General features: G+C 47.3%; 1 long non-coding RNA gene across 1 annotated transcript; it reads left to right on the top strand.

The window, feature by feature from the left end:
* Positions 1-5,203: 5,203 nt before the first annotated feature.
* On the top strand, positions 5,204-7,242 carry LOC108496915. The gene is made up of 3 exons (XR_001874641.1): positions 5,204-5,904; positions 6,036-6,478; positions 7,023-7,242. It is a non-coding gene; the product is annotated as an uncharacterized LOC108496915 (long non-coding RNA).
* Positions 7,243-7,949: the final 707 nt, after the last annotated feature.

Below are 7,949 nucleotides of genomic sequence, written 5' to 3'. Positions count from 1 at the left end.
TCACATGCCCACACAGGGTGCCTCACAGATCCCAGCCCTGCTTCCACCGGGAACTGTGCAAACGTTCACTAAGTGATGCCACACCCACACGGGCATGGCCCCGACAAAGGCTGTGCACAGCTCGGCCAAGCATCTCTCCAACACAAAGCAAAGGGCTTTGTGACCCCCATGTGCCCAGGGCAGCTCAAGCTCCCCACAGACAACGTTCTCAGCTGTCCCCGTGGGCACAGACCACGCAGGGAAACAGTCACTGCTTTGCAATGCCAGGAGATCCACTCCACCCTGGAGAGGTTTGCAAACTGCGTTTGACCAGCCCTGAGGGCACACACCACTTCTGCCCCCTGCCAAACTCCTTTTGAGAAAAAATAAATTCACCTCTCAAAGCACCAGCAATTGCTTCGCAATGCATCTAAACCCACCATTAATGGAGCCAAATGGCCCAGCCTCCTAAGTAGAAAAGTGCACAGGATATGGCAGAGGGTAGGATTCATCAGCCAAGGTAGGAAGGTAATGGCATCGTGGCTTGGGGAGTACTTACACTGCAGGGGATTTAGCTGAGTACACTGCAGTGCTCAGTGTAAGTCACATAAACCTAATATTTCTCAGTAAATACACACTCTGCCAAAAGAAAAACATCACTGTAAAACTGGATTTGCCCCCAGCTCTGTCCTTTACTACCCCAGCAGGCAGCTTTGGCTTTTCATGGAGATCAGGCAAAGACATGTGTCCTAAAGAAGAAACCTCCCTGGCACAAAGTCTAAGTGGAATTCAGTCCAAGCTGGCCACCAGCTCAGGGTGTTGCTCTCTGCCTCCTCTGTATTGCACCTGCAGCATGGGGTGCCCCTTCCCACTCCAAAGTGCTTCAGACTGGGGCTGTTCCACACCTGGGAGTGACTGCAGCACCTATCAGATAGAATTCCCACCCCTGTCTACCTCTGAATGTTCAGAAACAGAGCAAAGTCCATGCCCAGGTGGGGTTCTGGATGCCATGGCTGTGCCTGGGCTGGGTTCTGGATGCCATGGCTGTCCCACTGCAGCAGTCCCACGCAAAATACACCACCAAGCTGTCACCTCTAGGGATCCCAAGCTCTGTCCCAGTCCTGGGAAAGATGTTCTGACCTGTGGCCAAGGGCACCAGTGTTACCCTACTATGAACAGTCTCTTCAGACTACGACATAACATTTCTTTTCAGCAGAGCAGGGCTATGTCCTCCTCCAAGCATGGGTAAATATTACATGCTTTTAAAATATAAAGCATAGCATCCAGCCCTCAGGGTGAAGTTTTTAAAATGGTCAGTGTGATGTGTATTATAGATGTGTCATTCAATATTCAAGGCTAAGCAATGATTTTTTGGGTTTCTACCTATCAAGGTAAAACCCCCTTTCAAACAGCAGATTTGTGGCAAGAGCATCTTTCCACTATGGCATGGAAAGAGGCAGCTGGCAGGCATGGGACTGAATACCTGGTGTACCTGAGAAAGTGCCTTTGCACACATAGCGTGCGGAGAACCCGAGCTCCTGGAAAAGCCTGCCTCAGTCAGACAAATCAGGCTTATAAACTCACCCCTTTTGGGGAGGAGGGAGTGCAGGGAGGGGGCTAATGGCTGCTTTATTGCATTAGTCAGTATCTTCATTAAGGCAGAGAGGAGTAACCGAGGGGAATGTGCACGTAGCGTGACTTCTTTGCTAGAACCCCACAAACCGCCAACTGGCAGCTCCCTGGCTCCCAGCCACCCAAATCCAAGAGACCATCTGGCAGCTGGTTCAGTTATCCCTCCCCAGTTAACAGATGTACACTAGATGGTGTGGGAACAGCATTTTGCAGAAGCAATTAGTTTAATCCTCAGCTAAAGAGTTTAAATTCCAAGTGATTTGGAGGGAAAAAAAAAAGAAAGGGGAAAAAAAAAAGGGGGAAAAAGAAAATCCAAAAAACAAACCAAGTTGCTTCCAATTTCAGTGAGAATAACTAATGAAAAGCCAATTTAGCTGGTTTCATTGCTGATGTGTGCCCATGGGACTTGTTCCCAGCTCCAAGTACTACACACCAGAAATCCTCCAGATTTATTCAGAGGCTGCAACTGCACGGCCACCACTTGCATGGCCTTGCAAGAGCTGCACCCATTGTCCCATAGACAAAATCCAACTGGGTAGAGGCTGATCTCTGAAACACAGATCTGTCCTGACTTCAGCTCCTTGTCTGGCCTTGGGCAAATCATTTAACCTGGTTAAATCAATTTGCCTGGCACACACACCTCCCTGTCTCCAGAAAATGAGGTAAATTATGTGGTCCTGCTACAGGGAGTAGTAAGGTGGAATCAATTAGGGTTTGTGAAGTACTTGGAGAGTGTTGAATGGGAGAAATCATAGAAATAGAGAACATCCTTATTAATTACACTAACTGATTAATTATTATTAAATTAGGACAATTTTGTTCTCTTGAGAGGAGAAAAATATGTTTTCCAGCCATTTCTTTTGCTCACATCCTTAAAAGAGTGACTTTACAACTGCAGAAGACTGAATGAGGAGCTTAACCCAAATAAAATAAATTGCCAGTAATTTCTGGTATCCCCTATGCCATTATTGAACAATTTGCATTTGAATTGGGGCTTTTTCCATCACAATCCAGCTTCACCTGATCCTGCTCTATAATCACCATCCCCATTTATGAAATCCCAGCATGTTGCCACAGAAATTATGTCACAAATTCATCATTATGACTTCCCCAGCAGGAGCAATTGGAGCTGAAGATTGGCTGTAAAAGTTGCCTTTTTACCAGTCCTGCTTTAAAGATATTTTAGGTTTTTTTTTTTTAAGGTACAGAAGTGAGATTAGCAACCATGGGGAATTAGATGAGCATGTCATGAATATCCCAGGGATATAAGATTACACCCGTGAGTCAGAAGAACCATAAAATATGATCAAGGGACTTTATAGAGGATGATCTTTGAAATCAACTCCTAATCTCTGAGCAGTTTACATAAAACCAACTATTGGTTTTTTAAAAAAAAAGTAATTCAAAATTCAAAAGTGAACCAGACTGATAATAGCAAGTTACAGCTATTCCTGTCAGAAAGGCTTATCTGTCAAGCCACTCCAAACACCACGGCTTACAGGTTTGCACACTCCTTTGATAACATGGTAATTAGTCAGGTACCGTGGCAAGAAACATTCAGAGAGTAAACTTTTGAGGTAAATAATTTATATTGAAATATTTTAGGCTCTTCCTGCTAGGCTACACTCCTCTCACTGACACTTGTCAAAGGCTGGCATGAGGTGTATTTCCTAATGAGAGCCACTGAAGAACTCTGACATGGGAAAATCTCAAAACAAAGACTATTTATGCTATAAAAAATGCACTTTCCCAGAAATTGTCTTATTTGCCCTCTTAATTATTGAAAACAAACAACATTGGAATAAACCTCTCTGTTTATCAGTGCTAAAACTGAAAATTAATTCAGTGAGAAAACAGTAACACCTTATAGAGAGTGCAACACCCAGTTTGGGGACCACACACTGATGTGTTTGCACGAGCTGGAGTCTTGTCTGGATCCACTCACACTTTCCTCCCTTTCTCCCAGTTGCCCATCCCTCCACACAGCTGGAGCCCTCCCACTCCTCTGGGTTTTGCAGCCAAGCCTGGGTGGTTTGAGAAGTGTCTGCTCCTGTGGCAGAGGAGATCAAAGCTACCATGTGCCAGGCCCTCACTGCATCGGCTATTAACTCAAACTGCCATCAATTCTCATTTGAGCTAACACAAACTATGGCAGCTGGAAAATTACCCAGCCATAAATCACCACTGCGTGGTTGTCAACCATCAGTCCTCCCGTTGGATGCACAGATTTCTCCTCTTCTCCCCACCAGCTTTCCACCTTTTCTAAATTAAAACCGAGCAAACTAGCCAGCAGATATGTCCTGTATTTAGTTACAAGAAATCTCTTTGCAATGTTGTTGAGCAGTCTGGCAGGTTAATTAGTTCTTTGAGGTATCCTACACAGCAAGATTTGATTAGTAAGGGAGACACCATCCATTTTTAAACCAACTAAAAACATTCAAGATGAGCAAGCAACACCAAGAGTTTGCAAAAAAAAAAAAAAACCCAACCAACTAGGGAAAAAAGGAAGACTATGACACAGGCTCAGGGCTCCCCAAGTACCCAGAAGACCAGCACTATAAGCAGTGAGTAACCACCAGCCTTCAGGTAAATAACAGGGACTTATTTAGCTCCAGTAAGCCTGTTACACTACAGTGGAGCCCTTCCACTTCCCAGCTGTGACAAGCAATAATTAATTAGTAGCAAACACTCTAATGGGTGTTTGATCCTTACTCCAGCAATTAGACACTCTCAGCCAAGACGTCTGTCCCAGTGCAGCACAACTCATTAAGGGAAAGAACGGGAGGAAACTTGGGAGCCATTCAGAGCTGGAATAAGAGGGAGGTAAAAAGGCAAAGAAGTCTGGTTCCACACTCCCTGTGGCAAGATCTCGAGGAGCTGGGTAAGTGGATCAGCACTGACGTGCAATTTTTGTACACAGGGAGCTTGTTTCTGAAGCCTGGACACCTCTAGTCAGGCTGGTTTGGGGTTGAGTCACAAATTTGGGAGGTAAAAGACATCTTCCTCCCTACATCACCCAACACAACACTGTTCTACAGGGTCTGCAGGAGTTCTCTCTGCCCACAGCCCTTTCACAAAGTCCAGCCCCAAACACAATGCAGACATGTCTTCCCCAGAGACAGCATAGGCCACAAGGTGACAGGAGAGAAGATAAACAGAACACATGCCCCAATAGCCTCTCCTGGGCAATCCCAGCCTGGCACCAAGTGCAACATCCAGCCACCTCTGAGGGGCAAACATTGCAGCCATGGGACAGGTGCCATCCTCCTGGTTTTATACCCAAGGCACCCAAACAGAAAAACCCAGCTGATGAGGGGCACTGACAGGGTTTCATTCCTTGCTTTAAATTTCCCTATTTGGACACTTCACCATGAAATCATTTGGTCTCTGTTAAGCACAGGAGAAGTTGTTACCCCACTTCAGAGTCCTGCAGCACCAGGGTCTTGCTGTTTTCCAGACAGCATATATTTGCCAGCTCCTTTGGAGGGACCCAGTCTGTAACAGCTTGCTGTGACAGTGACATCACAGCCTATGGAACACACAGCTGGGACACACCACAGCACAGCCACTGTCCTGCCTAGAGACACTCCATGCTCCAAGGGAGCCTCAGAAACCAGCTCCCACCTCCCACATGACCACACAGTCCACTTCTGCCCAGAAAACCTCTACCTCAAGGCAACATCACTGCAGTTACTGCCACAAACACCCCTTCCCCCCCATCCCTCAGAGAGGGGAAGTTCAATAACTGTGGTTTGTTTAACTCACGCTTTGTTCTGCAGTTTGGGATCGAGGACCAGCAGATGCTCCAGCCAACAGCCCAGTACACACAGCCTTCCCCAACGCCCCTCCTCACCACACCTGAAAGCCCAAACAACCCTGCAAAGTTAAAGGGTCTTATGGGCTGTGCTGCTTAACCACCCTCAGCTGTGCAATCACCACCAGTTCCACCAGTTCTCTGCTTTCCCGCTCGGAGGCTGGAGCAGCACAGCTCCCCCAGCCTGCCCTGCACAAGGCTGTCCACACAGCCCCCCGAGACACGTGCTAGACCATTTTACCTGCTTTTACTCTACCTCTGCTTCAGCTTCCCTAATTCCCACAAGACTCCCCACAGCACAAGCTCACCCTGCAGCACACACAGGATGACAGGCAGCTGTTTCAGATAAAGCATCTGCCTTCTTTTCCCCTCCTTCTTAACCAAAGCTTCCCCGATGATGCAGCTTCCAAAGGAGGTGTTTGGAGAGACAGGAGAAAGCTGGAAGCCAGCTGAGGCTGTGTGGAGCCTGAGGACTCATGGTCAGCTGTGTGACCCCACTTCCCATCTGCACTGCTCCCAGAGGGATGTCTGGCCACACATAGCCATTTCACCCTGCTTGAACATCACAGGACCCTTGCAATGCTAACAGTAGTTCTCTTTCTGCTCACAGACCACTGCCACTGAGAAACCCAGAGGGTCTCTCCTGCTGCTGCCTGGAAGCATCAGAAAACATCTACTTGTTGCACCTCACATGTTCGTGGCAAATAGAAGGCAGACCAAGAAACAGTAGCTATAGCAGGCAGGATGGAGATCATCCTGAGACACCCAGGGCCAGCAACTGTAGGACATTTGCTGGAAAAACTACTCCATGCTAACCTGCAGGGAAAACCACATATTGGCCCCTTTCAATCTGATGGCCCCCTTCCAATCTGATGTCTTGTCTCCTAATCTGGATTAAGTTTAACCTCGAGAGCACATCCAGGCTGTGGAAAGTGAGCACCTGTGAATGTAAAGGCATGAGCAGCATCTGCTGGATGAGCCGAGCCAAGTGCAGCTGCAGCTTCTGCAGAGTTTGGGAAAACCATTCTCTCTGCTGGTCACAGCACCTCCAAGGTGACAGTGTTTCCCTGCAAACCATTCTAAAATACCCAGATATCACTCAGATCAGTATTGCAGAAAACCCATGAGGCAGGGCTGTGGCAGTCACAGGGATTTCAGGGCAGCAGTGGGAAAAGCTTTCCAGGCAGTAGAGAATGTCTTAGTGAGTAAATTTAAGGCAGCCAGGACACCCAGCTCTGAGCTGTCCTCCCCAGCTCCCTTCTGCTGACCAGGCTCTGGCCATGATGCCCCAATGCTCCCACCTGCTGGGGTTTTTGTGAGCCACCAAGCTCCAGCTTTCCCCGCACAGCCATTCCTGTTCCCTTTCTGAAAAGTGAGGTTTCTTTACTGTATATCTTTTTACTTGCAGTTCACCGTCCTTTGGGATGAGTGTTTTTGAGGTGCTGACATCTCACTGAGAGCTCCAATGCAGTCCAGGAGCATCAGCTCTCAATCCACTCCCCAGCTGTGCTCCTGGGATTTCCTGTATTGCCCTTCTCCAGGAGAAGTTTCAGCCTCATGGAGAGCTCAGTTGCATATGTTTCTTCTCTATTAATAGAGGGAGATAAGCAACCCCTGAACATACAAATGTAATTCTCATCCTGTGGAGTCCAAAGGACTTCTGCCAGGGCTCCCAGGACTTTTCATCTACTGCAAAGATTGTCAAGGAGCAGCACAGGAGGGAAACAAAACCAGGAAATATGGGAGGCACATGTGCACGTCTGATTAACTCGACGTTTTATGATAAACAAAGCAGCTCAAGGGCCCTGTTCTCTCTGTCCCTGTAATAAATCTCCCAGTTTTACTGTTTTATGATGTCAGACATCTAAGAGCTTTCCCCAAGTTGCAAATACAACATAAATTACCTTGGGTAAATTCTGCAGACGCTAATGTTATCTATAAAAACCCTGGCACTAATAACTTCACAGAAAGTCTGAGGGCTCCCAGTTTGTATGAGCAAAGTTAATTAGTGTGTGCAGCCTGTAACTCAGAGGCACCGAGATTAGGAGGATGAAGTGCCAAACTGTGAACTCCTGAACCACAGCTACTTTGGATGCCAAAATAGATGGTGACCCTGACCTGAAGTTTTGGGTACAGGCTTGCAGCATCTCTCAACAGAACATGAAAGAAATCCATCCTGCTTTTATCCCAGCAAAGTCAAAGACATCCCAGCCGGGTGCAAAGAAGCCGTACTAAGAAGGATGAACCATGTCTCCAGGAGAGTTGCATTGCTGCTTATTATCTTAGGGAAAGCCTAGGCTGTTGTTAAGCCCTTTCCCACCCAGTCTTTGCCATAAAACTGACTGTCCTCCACAACTAAATCACACCGTGGGCAAATTGTGACTTTGGTCTCAATGAAGAGGCTAAAACAGTTTGATTGCTTCTCATGTACACGGTCCCTCAGACACCTGCAGCAAGGGCTGTGCCCCCCCGGATCTGTTCTGGGCTCAGTTCCTGCAGCAGTGCACTGGAGAGCTCTGGGAAA

This window comes from Lepidothrix coronata, unplaced genomic scaffold (assembly GCF_001604755.1).
Source record: "Lepidothrix coronata isolate B3197 unplaced genomic scaffold, Lepidothrix_coronata-1.0 Scaffold2, whole genome shotgun sequence".
Lineage (NCBI taxonomy): Eukaryota > Metazoa > Chordata > Aves > Passeriformes > Pipridae > Lepidothrix > Lepidothrix coronata.
The sequence above is the reverse complement of the archived record's forward strand: the minus strand, read 5'-3'. Positions and strand labels throughout refer to the sequence as shown.